Below are 19,744 nucleotides of genomic sequence, written 5' to 3'. Positions count from 1 at the left end.
TTCATCACGTGTTTAACTAGCTTATCTGAAGTCCCCCCCCCGATAAATGCGGATATATTTTCTTTTCCGATTTGCTTCACATATTTCATGACACATTTTAAATGCTCTTTCAATTCACTCGATTTTCCTACATTCTTCTACATGTCACTATATTCATTAGAATTCGCCTCTGCAGTCATATTGTCTACAATTTTCGAGATTCATTTACAGTTTTTCAACTCGAGTCACCATCTTCTAACTGCTCATGCTTTAACAAATTAAAAAAAAAAAAAAAAAAAAAAAGTAAAAATCTAGCAACGATAAATATTTGCATTAATGTTAAGTCTTAGTATTAAAAAAATCTGAAAGGTTTCAGATTTTAAATTACGTCCAAAGGGTTTTTTGTAACGTTTTGTGTGTTACCTTTATTAAATATCATGTTCTACGTACCCAAACCATAAAATTCAGTTCAACAGCAATATCGCAAAATAATTTTAAAATGAGCATATCTTTAGAATTTCCGATACAGAGTGTCGCGCGCTGGAGATAAAAAAAAAATCCCCTCCCCGTACAGTCCTGCCATTGCTCGCTTTGAAATCGTTTAGTTTTTTTAATAAAAAATTCGGTGAAGTGTTACAAAATATGAAATCGATAGATAATAAAACAAATTTCAAATTCGGGCTTCCACATGCCCATATTCTATGGAAGGTTACGTTACTCAAATTTTAATGGCTCTAGGTACCGTTGTTTTATCACAATGCGAGAAACATACATACATTCATGCAGATTCTTCATTATTTAGTTTCTTTAAACATAATACAGGGCGATTAATATTTGGTGGCAACAATCTGAAAAGTGAAACAACGCTTTTCGTGAATCGACGCAAAATTCCAAAACGAAATTAATAGTCCTTCTGGGCAAATTGCCCCTTTGGACTAATAACTACTTCATAAATTTATTACCAATTTTGAGAAAGAAAACTTGCTTTATTGTGAATATTTTTAAGAATATACTCATCAATGCTCCATATTCATTCTTTCATTTATGATGAAAACAGTGTTTACTCTCCTTGATACAAAAATAGGAGTCTCTAGATGCGATACGATAATCAGTTTAAACAGAAGAGGATTAAAATAAAGAAGTGAAACAACTGCATTTTAAAGGACGTTTTTCCATATATATATATGCACTTTCTTTTTTTTTTTTTTTTTTTTTTTTTTTTCCCTGGGAGAGCAGAATGTACTTTTTTTTCCATTTAGAACTTTTCTTTCATTAATTTCATATACTCTTCCAAATCCGAGACTTGACACCACAATCTTTCAAAAATATAAATATGTAAATATAAATTATTCTGAAGAAAAACCAATTTCCGTGAAGGAGGATTCTAAATCATAAATAACAGATCCGAACACAAAGCAGATAAGATATACCAATGTTAGCCAAGGAGGGGAGGATGAAGGAAAAAAACTAGTTTCCTCTTCACAGTCCATGGCACAATCCCCACCCCAATGGCCAAAATCTTAAAACAGACCGCTGCGCAGAAATGCATCGAAAAACATATTTCACAACTGTCCGCAGTCACGCAATTTACGCATGTTAATGACCTCGCAAGATCAAATACAGGATGAGACCCTATGCCCTTGTCGAACGTCGTCCCATTGTCACCAGTTGAGTGTCTTTTCCTTGAACTGCTGGAGGATGGCCAAATTCCAAATACTATAAAAGAACTATCGGTCGCACACCAAACAGGTGTTCTCCGTTTACATTCCGGACAGAACAATCGTATGAAAAATTTGAGTAATTAATCCATAACATAATCAGTCATTTCACAACAGCAAAGTACTCAATATATGCAAAGGTTAAAAAAAAAAAAATTGTTAAGGAACTTACAAAACAGAAGGCACATACACATGACCTAGCTACTCCTTATTTCATTAAAGGCGAAATTAATCAATGGTTATTTTCCTATAAGAGATGCAAAACTTCATTCTTCCAGAGCCTTTTGAAACGAGAGAAGCTCATCTATACTCGTTAATTCGAATTATAATTCTTTCGTCTCGCGGGTAACTGAATTTTTTTTTTTCTCTTGGTTTCAACAACAATAATTTATTTTAAAGGGGAAAATGTTTGCTTAAGCAACTAAGTCGTAAATTTAATTTTAAAGATAACAATGATAACGACAATAACCTTTACAAACGCTTCGGAATTTCCTTATATTACAGACTGGATGCGTCAGTCTTTTAAATGTACCGGGAAAATGCCTAAAAGAAACACCAAACATTAGATTTAAAAACTGCACAGAATTTTACTCTGCAAAACATTATAAAAAAAATTCAATAAAAATGTATTTTATATATATATATATATATAATTTACAATGAAATAAGAAATATCCCTTAATACAAATATTAATTATCCTAGTAAATAAATTACTCAACTTCCCGTTGCAAAATCTTAAAAATTCAAATGGTATAAAGGAAGTTAAGAACTATGCTTCCTAGAAAAACACGCAAAACTTTTTATATAATTAAAATTATATAGAATTAAAACATAATATAAAACAATTACAATGAAATAAGCAATAAATCTCCTATTTTTCAAGAGAAAACAGTCAGCAGTCCAGTATCTAAAGCAATGAATAAAAAACTGTTGCCAAAACCGCATTTCTAAAAGAATGAAACTATTATCAGAAAGCAATAACCAATCAAAATTGTGCTTTCTGGATCACATAATTCAAAATACACAGACCTCTTTGCCATTAGCTAATATAGAAAGAGAGGGGGGGAAGGGAATTCTTTCTGTTGGTGCTTCGCGAGACGCATGCGCGTCAGTATAAGAAGATTGCGATGTGCGTGTTGCATGTCCAAAAATCAAAAGAAAATAAGTAACATTTTATCTCATAATTTCAACAGTCAGCAGTCCAGTATAGAAAGCATTGAATGAAAAACTGTTGCTAAAACCACATTTCTAAAAGAATGAAACTATTCAAAATGATGCGATTTCATCAAAAAAAGATAAAATTAAAAGAAATCTGATTCGAATTTTGAAAAAACTCGCTTCGAGGTGCACTGGCTCATGTTTATTAGATACACCTATGCACCAAATTTCGTAGCCCAGGGTAAAAGCTAATAGCTTAACGCGCAGCACAAACGAAAGACACACCACACACACAGAGACAGATTCTTTTATTATACGTAGAGATAATAGCACTGAAGTATTCTAGCTGTCGAGACTTCCATGACTTAAGCAAAATGGCAAAGCTGCTACAAACTACCTATTGTGTGTTTAGGATATAAGGGCGTTTAAAGGGAATTAAAAATAAAATTATACGAAAGAAAGAAAAAATATTTTTAAAAAAATGCGTCGCATTTTATGTTTCAACGTATTTGTCTTTTTATTGGTGTAACAGTCCCTTCACTGCAGCAGCCAAAGAAACAATGAAAAATTCTACTGATGACGCAGAAAGGTAAAGCACCACACAGTTACGCAATGTTAATGGAGCTTCATTGTGCTCTTCGTAAAATTTGTAACTCAAAACGGCAACAGCAAACAAAAGAATAGAAGTTTTATTTAATCCAAAGCGAGTGAACATAGCCTTTCTTTCCAGAAACAATGTACGTAATATAAATAATGTACGCATTAATTTTAATCTAAGAATTGATCATTCTAGCACTATACAAAGAAAATAAATTAATTGGATTAAGTAAATGAACATTATTATTATTTTATTTTAATTTGAATCAGAAAAGGGCTCTGTATATATAAGTAAATAAAACTTCACTGCTTAATTTTACGTGAAAAAGGGCGTTTCAACGAAAGGTATCTACAGTTAATCAATAAAGTCTGCGTACATCAAGAAAAGTAATATCAAATCCAAATTTTAAGGTGCGAAAAGGGTAGTTTCTTAAAGTTTTATTTTTTAAATATTTAGTTTCAATAAGGGACTTTGAAATTATTTAACTGTAATATTTTCATATCTAATAATTTATGCACACTAATTTTTAAAAGATAAGTGGCCAGAAATCAAAGCCAATAAAGTTTGCGTACAACACGAAGGAGGCGGAGGATTTCTTATCTAACTTTTAAACTTCAAACTTGAGAATGCAAAGAAGGTTACACTTTCAAGGTCATTGACTTCCGAAGCAAATTTCACGTTGATTAGAAGTTGCTATTTCTATTTTCTTTGACGAAAATGACAATCAATAAAGAAATTTATTTAGTTACGAGACAACTAATTATCAAATTGAGAGACGAAGGTAAAACTCTTCGTTATATTGGTAAAACCATTGGAAAACCATTTTCTAGTGTGCAAAGAGTTATTCAAAACTATCTTGACACTGGTAGTCTTGCTGTAAAACCAAGATGTGGGAGACCGAAGAAGCTAATGCAGAGAGAAGAAAGAAAACTTCTTTTACGAATTAAACGAAATCCTAATCTTTCTGCTGAAAGCATTGCAAAAGACATTTTTTTAACTAGCAACAAGGAAATTTCTCCTGAAACTGTACGAAAAGTGCTGCGAAAGTCCGATTATCATGGACGCAAACCTAGGTCTAAGCCATACATTTCCGAGACAAATACAAAAGAATTGCTTTTGCCAAAACATATTTAAACTCTTCGCAGGACTTCTGGAACAATGTAATTTGGTCAGATGAAAGTAAATTTACAATATTTAAAGTTAGTCGCACCCTATTGTATGGAGAAAACCAGGAACAGAACTGAATCTGAGAAATTTAAATCCAACTGTCAAACATGGAGTTGACGGTGTAATGGTATGGGGGTGTATGTCGTCGAAAGGAGTTGGATATTTTCACATTATTGATAAAGTCATGGATAAGTATGTTTATCTGGATATTCTGAAGAAAAATCTACGAGACAATGCCCGAAATTTAAACCTTTCTAATACCTTTATTTTCCAACAAGACAACGACCCGAAACATACAGCTAAAATTGTGAAGGAATATCTCCTCTATCAACACTCCAAGACAGTTGCGTACTCCTCCACAGTCACCAGACCTCAATCCAATCGAACATTTGTGGGCAAAATTGGAGAAACGAATTCGAAAACACAATATTACGTCGCGAAATAAGCTAATTAGTAAATTGCAGGAAGAATGGGTGAAATTTGCGTCGGATGACACTGAAAAACTAGTTCAGGCAATGCCCAGACTTCTGCAAGCTGTTTTGAAGAATAAAGGCTATCCTACAAAGTATTGAAGTAATGTAAAAAACTTATATTTTGCTTTTTTTTTTTTTTTTTAAAAGTGTACGCAGACTTATTGGAGGGAATTTCTGAGTTTTTTTGACAAAATATATTTTTGAAAAAATGTAAAAAGTATTACACTGATATTATTTACTTTTTATTTAAGCTTACAATTTTAGCTAATAGAAGAAAAAAAATGTAATGATTAAAAAACATTTTTCTATGGTTTAAGTGTTTCTTTAATTTAAAATTTAGTCTGTACGCAGACTTTTGTGACTAACTGTATATACCCTTCGGTTATGGTTGGTCTAGATATCTGGAATTCGACTGAATTGCATATATTCAATAATAAATTATGCATATTCTGTGTTTTAAGATAATACATACTAAGAGAAAACAGCATTTCATTTACAAACACTAATCAAAACTAAACCCTTTATTAAAAAACGCAAGGGTGGTAGAAGCACTGATTATCTGCACGCAGTGCTTATCACACTATTGCAAAGAAGGGGAGGAACAGAAAAGAAAAGAAACTCCATAGTAACCTTTAATAATCACGTAACAAATTAACTCTTCCGTAAGCGCCAAAACTAAACCAGTTACGGAATGTGCGTGATATCCAAATATCTAATGCAAACATACAGAGGAAAGCCATGACCCAATTTTCTGTTTTCATACGTGAGAAAGAGTAAAAGCTTTCATGCAGATAAAGTACAAGTTTCGAAGTCACGCGTATTAGTCAGTCGTACGCAGGTATGAAAACATGTGAAAATGCAATGTAACAAGAGATACGTAAACACGAAAGGTGGGAGTACCAACAAAACAAATAATGAAATGATATCACAGCCAAAAAAGAATGCTAACAGTAAATAAATGGAGTTATTTCAGGATTCATAGGAGTTTGAAATAATATTTAGACTATTACGAGCTGAAATACATAATAATAAAAATTAATTACGAATCAAAAGACTTGTTAATTTTATCCCGAGATCCTAAATACTATTTATTTTATGAACTGTAAAATATAAACACAAAAATAAAACTAAACAAATATCACCCTATACTATTTCTGTTCCTCTGACTGTTTCAATGCAATAATGGTATATAAAATGAGATTTAAAATTCATTACAAATTTAAAACATTAGAAAATAACAACACAATTATTTTCAGGAGAACAAACACACTGAAGTCATCCGTTATCATCTCCAACAGAACAACGAGCGTGAAGTTTAACGCAACTTAGCAGGGAAGAACCTTCAACTGCTATTATACGGGTCTCAGGAATCAAACTATCACATTTTAGTTTTATATACGTACTTTTTTGCTTTTTTTTTTGGGGGGGGGGTGTAAGGTGGTTGATGATGCTATCTGTTCACCGAGAAATATCAAACACGGTACTTCAGTCTCAGAAAAAGAATGAGCGTATTTTATCTTGAAATAAAATTAATGGCTTCAATGAATAATTGATTATACGCTTGAAAAAATATTCATATAAGGCACAGTTTTACCTATGACTCCGAAAACCACACAATATTAGTAAGCACAGATCAACAGTTAAACTTGAAAATGTGATTAACTCAATTATCTCCAACAGCGATACAGTAATTAGTATAATATTTAATTTGAACTATTAGTCCTTATACATTAGTAAAAAAATAAAAAAAAAAAAGAAGAAGACTCAGAAATATGCAAACGAACAAAGAAAAAGAACTAACAATTCCGAAATTCAGTTTGATTCCTTATAGAAGTGCGAGAAAAGACACCACTAAGGATGTAACTACTTTTCAGCAAACTAGAGATAGTAATGTTCCACAAAAGTAATCATCATTATACAGTAACCTTTGGTAAAGCCATTCTTGCGCTAGTAGTGTTCGATTTCTGCGATGGAGAAGGCTACTGCCTAGAGTTCTCGTTATCTTCCACACATATGACGTAAATACAAACTATACCTTTTAAAAAAAGCGGTGAGAGAGGCCAATCAAAGATGTCTTTCTGCACAGCATAAATGCTTTGTGATGATGCAAGCACATAAATCTAAAATATGCCATGAATTAACACTCTGCTTAGCAGGGACTATCGCCAATTATTGGATAGAAGTTTCACTTATATTTTAGTCAGCTTTTCTTTTTTCATGACTGAAGTTTCTGTACCTTTAGAATTAAAACATCCCTCTCTCAGCCATGACCACAGCCTGCAGTTGTTTATAATCGCTATAATGTCTTTTTGAATTCATTGTTTCTGTAAGCAGATAACTAATCCATACATAAATATTAAAAAATCTGATGTGTACACCACATGACTTCCTTGTACGGAATATTAAATTATACGCATTTTTTCTTGCATTTCATTTAAACTTATTGGATTGAATTAAGTCTACTTCGCCGACAGCGCATAAACCACAATAGAATAAATGCATTCTTTAAAATTCACTCTATTTGTTTACCATAGCGACACTCTGGCGCAAGGTTCACTTAACAGTATTATATTTCGTTCATATTATAACTCAGAATGCACAAAATTTATATCCTATAAAGAAATATCTAATCGTTGCCACATGTTCTATTTAAATACTATAATAAGGCTAGAAAGATGTATAAAAGAAATTAAGCAAACAAAACAAAAAAAGAAACGGTTTTTCACAGACGATTGAGTATTTCTCATTCAATTAATTCAGTTCTCACTTCGCGACAAAGCAAAAATACATAAAAAGTCAAAATATCTGTATTAAAAATTACGAAGTTTAAATCTTAAACACTTATTTCCTCGAAAAAATTCCAGAAAGGATTAAGCATGATTTAATTCACAATAATAAATGGAGGCGTTGTCTTTGCTGTTGCGAAGCTAATTTTCTCTAGATTGGCAACAAATCCACTATTCTGCTGTTTCAAATGTAAACGAGCAATGGCCGCCATCAAAAACATTATTAGGCTTAGCGGCACTTAAACAACTTTAAAATTGTTGATAATTCTAAAAATATTGCACACAGATTTACTAAAGGCATAAAATCCTTAACCGGAAGATAAAAACAACATAATTCAATCATTTTTAAAGCAAAAAATGTACAATTTACAAACATATAAGAGTAAAGAAACTGAGATCACTGAGCCGGGTAACAGAGTGGATATAGATATAAATATATTTATTAAGTTTGGTGCGGCCGATTGCAACCAAAATACGAGGTGCACATCTACATGTTATAGCAGTCCTATACACAAAATTTCAACGTTCTGAGGCTACTCGTTTTTGAGTTATGCGAGATACGTACGTATGTACATACGTTCGTAAAGACGCCACGAAAAATTCTCTTCAGAATTCATTTTAAAGCAGTTTTATAATCTTTTTGGAGGAAAAGAGTCTTTTATTCTGTCCTTACGTACAGATATCACGCAAAAACATCGTTAAATTTCATTGGATAGCGGTCAAAATGGATATTTTCGTTGAATTATGCTGCCTGAAGCTTTTCGCGATTACAATACTTCCTTTTTACTTCGTACAAGGAAGTAGAAAGCGAAACTATAAGCACACGAACATCGGCGCTTTTTCAAATTATGCATTCAAAAAAGCATCAGAATGAATACACTCAACGTGTACTACATTTTGTCCTATAAGAACGCAATGGATGTGCTCCTGTTTAATACGCTAAACTTAACCGGATTTGGGCAATAACTGTACAGTAAGCAAGAATTGCTTTTAATCTGCGATATCTTACATCTCCATGTTGATGAACACTTTTGAGACGATGACTGTAAGACGAAAAATATAACTAACAGTCCCTACCTCACCTCCAAATCGAATGAAAACATCACGATAGACTCATTAGTTATTCATATCTATGAAAGTGTATTCGTTATCAGCTCTGCTACGGAGAACTGCTACCTGTGAGCTACTACTCTACATTTTGCATGCATCATTCCTCCACGAAGTGTGGACAATGAAATGGTTAAGTTATTCAAATACAGCCAAGCACATATGAGCCCCCCCTTAAACGGAGGGATGCCTTTGTGAAGAACGTTCTACGGGAAATTTGCTCGTATTCGTATTACGTACGAAGAAAACGACGAAAAACAATCACGCAGCCATCCCGTTCGCCTGGGATAGAAGGTAGGTCAAACTCCCAATACTAAACGGTCTTAACCACTCGGCCACTGGTTGTGCGCGGACAATGAAGTGATTCCTTGCATATATAGTTCAGGAGTTATTATTTTCGCAAACTTTTATAAAAAAGAAGACAGGCAACCCCCCCCCCAAGAAAAACACGAGTATTCAAAGTCTATTTTCATGCACAAACTTTGTTGCGGTAACTTTCATAAGTAACAAGACAGCGCTAAACAAATTCAATGACAACCAATTACATGAACATTTATTTAGCAGTGCAAGTGCTAATACTTAAGTTAAAAAATTTTAAAAAATCTACGATAACTTCTTTCGCAAAGAATGCCAACTTAGTTTTCTTTTTGAAGGAAAATATGCTTTTTCTACATACTTATATTTCAGACAGGTGCTTAAACATGACACTCAAAACACAGTGAAAAACACATTATAAACTTTTATTTCCAATTTAACGAGGTCCAGAGTTGAAAGTCACTAATCAGGCTGATTATTTTTCCAGATGTTCATTCTTATCCTGCATTAAAAAGTATACAGTTGTTCTATTTTTTTATGAAAGTAATTGAAATATTTTTAAGGGATTGTAGTCTGTAAACTGTCGAGCTGTGTTTTCACGAAATTTATAGAATACAAAAATTATTAAGATTTTTCAAGAATGATGCACGAAAATTTGAATTGTCGAGGTAAACATCCTAGGCAAATATAGATGCAAATTCTACGCAAATATAGCTTCTTTCATAGTACGAGGGCCATCCAGGAAGTAGATTACGTTTCCGTCTGTGTCCGCTAGGGGCGGGGCTAGCGCGGCCATCTTGGGGTCAGAGCGTTGCGCAGCTCAGTCTGCATCTAGCCGTGCTAGTGAGAGGTTCGTGCTGTGCTCCGTTCAGATACTGTGACGGTTTGAAATGTCTGCGTTAATTGAAAATCCCGCGAGCTGCGAGGTGCGCTCAGTAATAAGGTTTCTGACTGCAAAAAACTGTAAACCGATAGAAATCTATCGGCAGCTTCGTGAAGTGTATGGGGACAACATTATCACTGAAGGTGGAGTGCGTCAGTGGGTCATAAGATTTCAAAATGGCCGAACCAATGTTCACGACGAAGATCGAAGTGGGAGACCCAGCATAGTGACCGCCGAACTTCTCGAAAAAGTCGATGCTAAAGTCCGTGAAAATCGAAATTTCACAATAACGGAACTTTCTTTGAGTTTTCCACAAATTTCGCGAAGTTTGTTGCACGAAATCATCAGCGAAAAGCTTGGTTACCACAAGTTTTGTGCAAGATGGAAGGCAAGAAGAGGTAACGAAGTGGTTGAAGGCGCAGGCGGCCGAATTTTTCGACGAAGGAATTTCCAAGCTCGTACATCGCTACGATAAATGCCTTAATTTGTATGGTGACTATGTAGAAAAGTAGTATTTGAGTGTGGCTTTCATCTGTATATAATAAAATTTGTTTCCTATACTTTGTTTATTTCTTTATTCCAAAACGTAATCTACTTTCTGGATAGCCCTCGTATATTTAATTCTAATTAACTGAAATCTTACACGTAAAAGCTGCAACATTAAAGTAAAATCAACTCCTTAGTTACTGATATTAAATACTGTTTATTTCGTGAAGGATTTTACAACATACATTAGCTGCAACATAGTATGATCACAAGCTTTCTGACAAGGACTATCAAAACTATTATTTATAAGAACAGTCTTTTAAGAAGTTTTCATCTGCACTAAACTAATTAACGTCTCTCAAATACCATGTTTTCTCTCCTATTTAGCGGCCGTTGACCGAAATGGCGTCGAAAGACGGTTGCGAAGTCTCCGATTGCAGTAAAAACTTTAATGAAGCGAAACTACTTCTACTTTACACAAATCATAACCCGTAAACATACAATAGTTAAATGTATCCCTAAAAAACGGAATAACATAATCCAATAACATAGTCCCTTGAAAATAAGTATTTAAATAACTGTGGGGTTCTAATGACCGAATTTCATGGCGATGACAAGGTTGCAACGTGCTGCCAAACGCACGGCAATGAATAAATGTAAATTAATTACGTGAGGCCATTTAGCGTGAGAGTGAACATCTTCCATTTAATGCAAAAATATTACTTCCCGAGCTTAAAAAAAGTATTGGTATTCTCGCAACAGGTGACTTATCGGGCCGTATCTATAACAACAGGTGACCTACACAGGTAATGGGTATGAATCACGTGATACAACATCCTAACGGAAAATCATCAAACGAATCTTGTTGATACTGCTATGGTTAGTTAGTTGTAAGCACTGGCCCTCAGCCCACCTAGCAGGCGAAACCTGCCATATGGCTATGAGGGGACAGGCCAAGTCACACAAACAAAAAAAACGTAAAGCATAACAAACAAAAAACGTAAAGCAGATACATACATTCCAAACACTCTCGGTGAAATAGTATATAAATGTGTCGTTTCCATTTCTGTGTTTTTTCCTAAGTTTAAAATCTTCATAAGTTTTACTTTCAGTTAGTTATTATTATGATTCAAATCTTCTTTATATTATCAAAATTCATCTTAAAGTTACTTCAATTATTTGTTTTCAGAATGATTTTTTGCTTTGTTATATCTCGATACCAATATTCTTCTTATTCTCATTCACAGTTTGCATAGCCCACCAGCGGCCAAGCGGTAAAGTCGCTGAACACTGGTAGTTCGGTTCGAGGTACTAATCCCGCGAACGGGCTGGCTGCATGGGCGTTTACGTGGTTTTCCACATGTGTAACGTGTATACGAGCCAGTTTCCCTTAGAAAGTTCTCCACAAAGGCATCCCTCCCCTTAGGCAGATAGCCCTAGTGTGCTTTGCCATAATTAAATACACACACACACACACACAGTTTGCATAATATCTCTTGCAAATTTTCTAAACAATTTATAGGTACTAAATAAATCCTCAAACTTCGCAAATTTATATTTTCCTCTCACACTTCCAGTCAGGCAACAGTTCTCGACGAAATGCTTTGAATCGCCTAATTTATTACAAACTTTACATATATCATTTTCCTGGAGGTGGAACCTTTTTAGGTAAGCAAGGAACCTTCCATGCGTAGTGATAATTTGATTGACATCTACATCTCCTAAAATTCGCATTCTTTTGCTAATTTTTAAACATTTTAGATAGTTTTTGTTTCTTTCAAAGAGATCCCACAAATTTTTCCAGTCTCTAATAAGCTTGCTATATACTATAGTACAGTTTTTTTTTTTTTTCCGAATCTTGAATAGAAATCTTTTCGGTCCCAACCCCCAGTGCAGGATCCTGCTATGGTGTTAACACTCACAGAATAGAATGTCTATGGCATCATTTCAAACAAATAACTGTACCGAATAAAAGAGAAACAACACCTGCGACGCTGTTATATCACCTTGCTAAACTCATGGCTAAACTGCGGTAGCAATAAATCCCTAAAACTATTTTTATTACCTTCTGCGAAGCTTCCTCAAGCATTCGAATGCTTTGGCAATCTAAATAATCCTAACTCACCAGCTTCTAGAGTAAAAAAATTCCAAAACATAACTTCTTTGCTAATTTATTGACATTGAGAACCAAATAGTAATTAGTAATTCAGCAACGAGACGTTAAGTGTACTGAAACTTCAAAATACATGTGGTGTGGTGTATTTAATTATGGCAAAGCACACTAGGGCTACCTGCCTAAGGGAAGGGATGCCTTTCGTGGAGGACTTTCTAAGGGAAACTGGCTCGTATACACGTTACACATGGGGAAAACCACGAAAGCGCCCATGCAGCCAGCCCGTTCGCAGGATTCGAACCTCGGACCGAACTACCAGTGTTCAGCGACTTTACCGCTCGGCCGCTGGTGGGCCACTTCAAAATATAAAACACAAGTAAGAAAAATGTTAACAAAATTAGTTTCAGAAATTCTGGTACTTTTCCGTTTCGCCGGCGCAAATTTCGCCAAGCAGACTTTGTTGGCGACAACATACAGTATACACATAAAAAACGTTAACAAATGTTAATTCTAAGAATTTTTTATTTTGAAGGCATAATCATTTTAATACAGTTTAAAATTTTGTAAGAAGCCAATAAATTTGTAAAAAGATATGAATTTAAGAATTTACTGTGCTATCATGGTTCAACATCCTGATTCGTCGGTTCGTATCACGTGACTCCAAGTGATCTCATCTCACCTAAACAACGCTACAAAAATATAATTCTCTCAGTAATTATCTACATTAATTCCAAGTTAAATCTTAATTTGGAATACAAGTTTAAATGCAAGAATTATTTCAATCCGTACGAATAGCTGACTCAGAAATTATGTAAAACCGTAGTGCTTTACTTCGCTAGAGCATTCTCATTAGAATGGATGAATTTAACCCTTAATTTTGCCTTTTCTATATTTTACCCTTCGGGTGAGTGGTGTGATTGCATCCTAATTGACTTAATTACCGCGAATGGTCTTAGAGCATAAAATTTAATTATTTTTGTAAGTATTCTATGTAATTATATTCCAGTATCGAAAGAAGCAATCGGTCTGGTAAGAAATGGCTGTGACTTGTTTTGAAAATGAGGCGTAAAAAGTTACCAGCGAAGGTATTCCCTTTGGCATCAGTTGCACCATTATTGGCGACTTTATCGTTTGCGCAGGCAAAACGGAAAAGTACCAAAATATTTATTTTTATCACGAAAGGCAATGATACAATTAAAAAAGTTCTGCGAACACAAACAATGATAATACAAAACAAAAAGGATAAAGGGAAATCTTTCACTTTAGCTATCCCCCGAAGAAACCAAAATTTATCAATTGTTCTTCAACATCCATCGACTTTGGAAGCGTAACTGAACATAATTTTATCTTTATCACGAATCTATCACGTTCTCTAACAAAACACTTAAGATTAATTTATCTCTAACAGATATTTTAACGAAAGCGCACTTCAACTTGCGATCTTGTGAAAATTATCTGCTCCACACACCCCTCAAATGTTTAACTAAAAGAAATAAACAAACTGAACAACCCTTCGGTAACTGTTTCACCACAAACGAAAGTTCGATATCACGAAGAATACTAACGTCACTCATTTCCTTCTTCCGATAAGAGCATCATCTGCAAAATATCCTGTTATTTTTCTGCTACTCATACGTCTACGGATGATATGATTACGCTATCTACACCTTCAAAAAGACATCCGATTATCTTCGAGGACGTAAGAAGAGATACCAGCTGTCCTTGTGAAATGTATTAGATATTTATCAATTCGATGCCATGCTTAATGAAAACATTTGGAAAAGAACATTGCAAAAGTATACTTACACAGTTTCATAGTATAAACAATTCTAGGTGTATTTAAAAATATATTTAATATTTAAAAATCTTACCAGAAATCTAACGCAACAAAAATTCCGCAGACTAAAACATCTTCCGAGAAAACAAGATTACTCAGAAACTTTACAGCTCAAATTCCTGAATTTTTTCCTCCTAATAAAAAAAAAGCAAAATATTTTAATAGTCTGAATATTACTAAAAATAATGCGCTACATTTCCTAGATCACATTAATGGCTGGTTTTACCGTAAAGATATACAGATAAACATAGAGCCTATCTGCTTCAGACAAAAGGCACTTTCATGGAGGACTTTCTATTGATAACTGGTTCGTATTCATGTCACACATGGAGAAAGCCAGCTACACAACCAACCCGTTCGCCGGGATGAATAGCCAGTACTTAGTAGTCTTTAACACTACTCTGTAAAGAACCGTTCAGAATGGGGTTTATCTGAGCTAACGGAGTTAACTGACGTAGACGACCCATCTCCAAAACCAGTTTTCCCCATAGGGCAGCGAGTTGAAAAATCTGAACTGCACGCATAGCGGAGCTCGTCGACACATGAAACTCACTCCGTTAGCTCATAAACCCCAGTCTGAATGGCCTTGAAGAATTCGACAATAAGAAAAGACAGGTACCTGAGTATAAAGTTTTATGTCTATTACTTTCGGCGGCTCAAACCAGGATGCAAATTAGTTAACGTGCATAAGAAGAGTTCAGGATACGAACTAGTTAACGTGTTCTTACGAATCTTGTATATATATATATATATATATACATATACATAATTTTAGTAAAATTGTATGTGAATTTAGTAAAATTATATGTGAAATTGTTTTCCCCCTCTGTATAATGTAACGTGAAAATCTAAAGAGAGACAACGCTCTGCCAGTAAAATAAGAATACAGGCACAAGTCTATTGAGTAAAAAGCTATCTCGCCGAAAATCGCCACACTTGGCGAACATTTGGCGACATTTTGGTCCGGTCCCAGCATAATTGTAATGGATACTGCAACTAGACAACTGTAAGCGCTCTGTGTAAATGTAATCCTATTCGACTCTCATACGACTTGCAGTAATTTCCGAGAAGACTAAAGTACTAGAAATATCTCGAAGGCCGGGTGAAAGCTATATAAAGCAAGAGACAGCCTTTGCTCTCAGTTGTTAGTTCAGTGAGAGTTCGGAGTACTGAGATACTTCCGGGTTAGCTTCGCTCTTTAGATGCGCTTTACACTGCATTCTGTTTAAACGTTCTTAGTAGTATGAAGTGTAACTACTGATTGTACTCTGTGACACTGTGAAGAGTTGTGCGACTATTTTGTGGAAAGTTCCAGAAGTGTTACTTTTGGTAAAATAAATTTTATCAATTCTGTGTGCATCCAATCTATTATGAACCTGTACGCACACAACAGTGTATAAAAACATAGTTCTTGAATTAATTAGGAACCTTTTAGCAGCGATTGCTGACCTTTCTCCTCACTTTTGCTAGCCGTGTTTGCTTGCGCCAGATGACCTGAGGCAGAGCTTCAGTTGGACTTTGCCTTGTGAATGAATACTTGGTTTTATGTTAGCTAAAATCTCGCAAGCAGCGGTGACTTTATTTTGTAATATAAGAGCTGTGTGTTAAGTCGAAGTTCTAATAAAAATTTATTTAACAGCAAATTTTAAGAGTGGGCGATAAGTCGCCTGACTCTTCACAAAGATAAAATTTAGCTTAGAAATACACCGACTCCACGTAACCGGTTCTGTTAAAATAATAAATCAAAAATACGATTTTCTACAGTACCGTATTTTATCATGATCAAACTAACGATAATGCAAATCGACGGCAAACGCTATGCTACTGAAAAAGTGGTAATCACTACAGATGCAAAAGCTTAAAAATGTTTTATTATAATCACATTTTTCTCAAACCACCAAAGAGACAAATTCAAAATGATTCGAGGTTTTTTTTTTTTTTTTTTTTTTTTTTCCAGAATTTTATTTCACCGCTAAATGAAATTTTAAAATTGGAATTTATTCTCAACTAACATAACAATATAAGTAAACAATGACCATGAAACATCGAACAACCAATGAAATAGTTTTCAGCCCTCAAGATAACCCCTGCATTGTCTCATTTCATATTTTGATGTGATAAGCCTCCCGCCACACAAAAACACTAGCACAGTATATGTTAATTATTCAACTCGTCTGGATAAGATAAGAAAAAAAGTAAGCTAAATGACATGCATGTTTAACAAAATAATTATTTCAAAAACTTATAAAAACAAAAAAAAGTACGTACGAGAAATGTGAAGGAACGAGTCTTGTATCTCTCGCATTCTGTTAGGTTACGTTATTTAAATACGGCAGAGTACACGAGGGCTATTTGCCTAAGGGAGGAATACCTTTGTAAAGGACGTTCTATGAGGAATTGTCTCGTATTCAAGTGACACATAGGAAAAACCACGGAAACCAACCATGCAGCACGCCCATTCGCCTGGGTTTTAACACAGGACAAACTACCAGTAGTCAGCAGTACTCAGCAGTATTTAATCTTCGACGACTAGCGGATCTCTGTCGCATTAGGCATAAACAATGGTGTTGATATTATTAACTTAAAAATAATTCTGATGACTATTCTGAGTTTTTATTATTATTATTAAACAAAGCAATTATTTTGTCCACACTCAAGTGCTCATACTTCACGGTTCCTTAAAAATAAAAACATAAAAGAAAATCTGAAAGGTTTCAGATTTTAAACTATGTCCATAGAGGCGGTTTTTTTTTTTTTTTTTTTTTTTTTTTTCCCTATTTAGTTTGTTGCATTTATTTGTTAAATACCATGTTCTTCGCATTTAAACCATAAAATTCAGTTCAAGAGCAATATCACAAAATAATTCTAAATTGAACATATCTTTGGAATTTCCGATACACAGTCTCTCACGCGCTGGAGATTAAAATGTTTTTCTGTACAACGTTGCCATTGCTCGCTGTGAAATCCTTGAGACTGTTAATCAAAAATTCGTTAAAGTTTTACAAAATATGAAATCAATAATAAAAAAAAATTCCAAATTTCAAATCTGGGCTTCCAGATGCCCTTATTTGCAGTAGGATTAAGACATTCAAAACTGGATGGCTCTAGATACCGTTGTTTTATCACAATGCGAGGAACATGCATTTATGCATATTCTTATTCATTATTTAATCTCTTCAAATATAATATAGGGCGATAATATTTAATGGCAACAGTGAAACGGACATGCAGAGTTATTCGACGCAAAATACAAAACGAAAACAATAATCCCTCAGGAACAAAGGCCCATTTAACTTAAAAAAAAAAAAAAAACTTAGAAAGAAACCTTCAGTTAGCCTTTTTTTTTTTTTTTTTTTTTTTTTTTTTATTTTCCCTAAAATGTACTTAAATCTAAATAATATCTTCTTATACATCCTATACGTTATTATTACCAATTACCGTTTTTACTGTTCTAATAATGTATAACAATATGGATAAAAATCCCTTATGCTTTTAAAACTTGAAAAAAAATTATTTCTTTGCCAACCTTACTAAAAACTGTTACCATTAGGAGGTACGCAATATATGGCGTTAAAAACAGCTTTTACTTATTATAACAACGTTATGAATACTTATAAAAGTTATCATTTGGGTGTCTTACAAATTACATCCAATAAGATTACTAAATAAAATATAAATTATTAAGAAATATATTTAGTGCTTTTAAATCGCACAGTTAGTTAAAGAATCTACTCCTTAACTGGGAAGATCTTACTGGATGTCAAACGGCAGTAGATGTCCCTTTAAGTTAGCAATATTTGTCAGGCGCTTGGATAATAATAACGGCGAAAACTAACATAACGATGACCATGAAAAAGGAAATAAAGGGAAAGAGCGAACTACTAAGTCATATGTATTTCTAACGTCACAGGGTTCATTTAAGATTATCTTTCTCAAATATCATTCTCTTGTTTGTCTTTTATAAATGCTGTTAACTCACTCCACTCAAGATGGTATTGTATTTATTTATCAACCGAAAATCTCAACAGAATTTCTTATATCTTTTCGATGAGCCCCTAACGATTTCTAGGGAAACAACCTGAAAACTTATTTCTGAAAATAAAAAAATCAATCAACAACTAAGTAAAATTACCATAAAAAGGATCAACAATATGAGATAAAGTAAATTTTGAGTAGTTAAAGAATGTGAAAATTATTTACCAATAATTACATTATTAAAAATTAGCAGAATAAACACATTTTGAATTATCAAAAAATATCGGATAAAAGTAAACAAAATTTGGCATGGATCGAGAGAAATATAATATAACAATTTATATTACATTAACAATGAAATGATAGTGAGGTATGCTTAACAACGAAATGCTAGAGAGGTATGCTTATGAGAGCAGAAATACCAAAAACCGACAATGCAAGATGAAGTCAAAAATGAGACTACGCAGCTTGCATAGCAAATCGTCTTATTGTTAACAAGACAGTTGATAAGTACTTGGCATCCATTCCTGTAGCAAAGTAATTAGTTCTTAGTTCCTGGATGGTTCTCGGAGGTAGTTGACGAATCACAAAATCGCACATGGGTTTCTAAGATCACGTCTGTTTACCATTAGCTGCTAAGCAGCTGCTGTCAAATACATGAAGTTGTGTACTCCCATCTAACATACTGCTTACCTAGGAAATGAAACTCAGCAATGGTAGCTTTCTCTGATGTTGAGGGAACAAAGCAGGGTGATGAAGGTACGTCTAGTATCAGTGTTCTGTGCTGAATCTACACTCATCACTAAAGACACTTTCAACCCACTGAAGTTGTGGCTTATGCTGACGTTCTCTGCACTATGCCAGTCTCTTAAACCAAAAGATCTATGCAGACAGCGAGCCCAAAAGCCGTCTCTAATAAAGCCTTCGAGAGATAAAAGTAATGTTCGAAACTACGGTTCCAGTGGTAGCAGACAGCTTAGGATAGAGCTGTATGCGGCAGAAAGTGCCAGATATCGATCTGCATTGGGTGGTTTTGGAAAACCTTTACTTAGATATGGATCCAATCTCCAGAAACTGCTTTCCCAAAATGCAGATGACATAAGTGTGACCACGCTGCCTGCAATTTACTTAAGATTCTCCACCTCATT

General features: G+C 34.2%; 1 protein-coding gene across 3 annotated transcripts in view; it reads right to left on the bottom strand.

The window, feature by feature from the left end:
• Window positions 1–19,744, bottom strand: part of Lpin (phosphatidate phosphatase LPIN) — a 129,466-nt gene that overhangs the window by 80,676 nt on the left and 29,046 nt on the right. For 2 of the 3 annotated variants that reach the window (XM_035350416.2, XM_085815985.1), the window contains exon 2: window positions 14,656–14,755. The exons of the other annotated variant lie outside the window; for it this stretch is intronic. The gene's annotated coding sequence lies outside the window, so the exon portion shown is untranslated. The remainder of the gene's footprint in view (window positions 1–14,655; window positions 14,756–19,744) is intronic. 3 annotated transcript variants of the gene reach the window in all.

This window comes from Stegodyphus dumicola, chromosome 4, assembly GCF_044657685.1.
Source record: "Stegodyphus dumicola isolate Sdum_Otavi_A_Nest chromosome 4, ASM4465768v1".
NCBI lineage: Eukaryota > Metazoa > Arthropoda > Arachnida > Araneae > Eresidae > Stegodyphus > Stegodyphus dumicola.
This window is presented reverse-complemented; position numbering and strand designations above follow the sequence as displayed.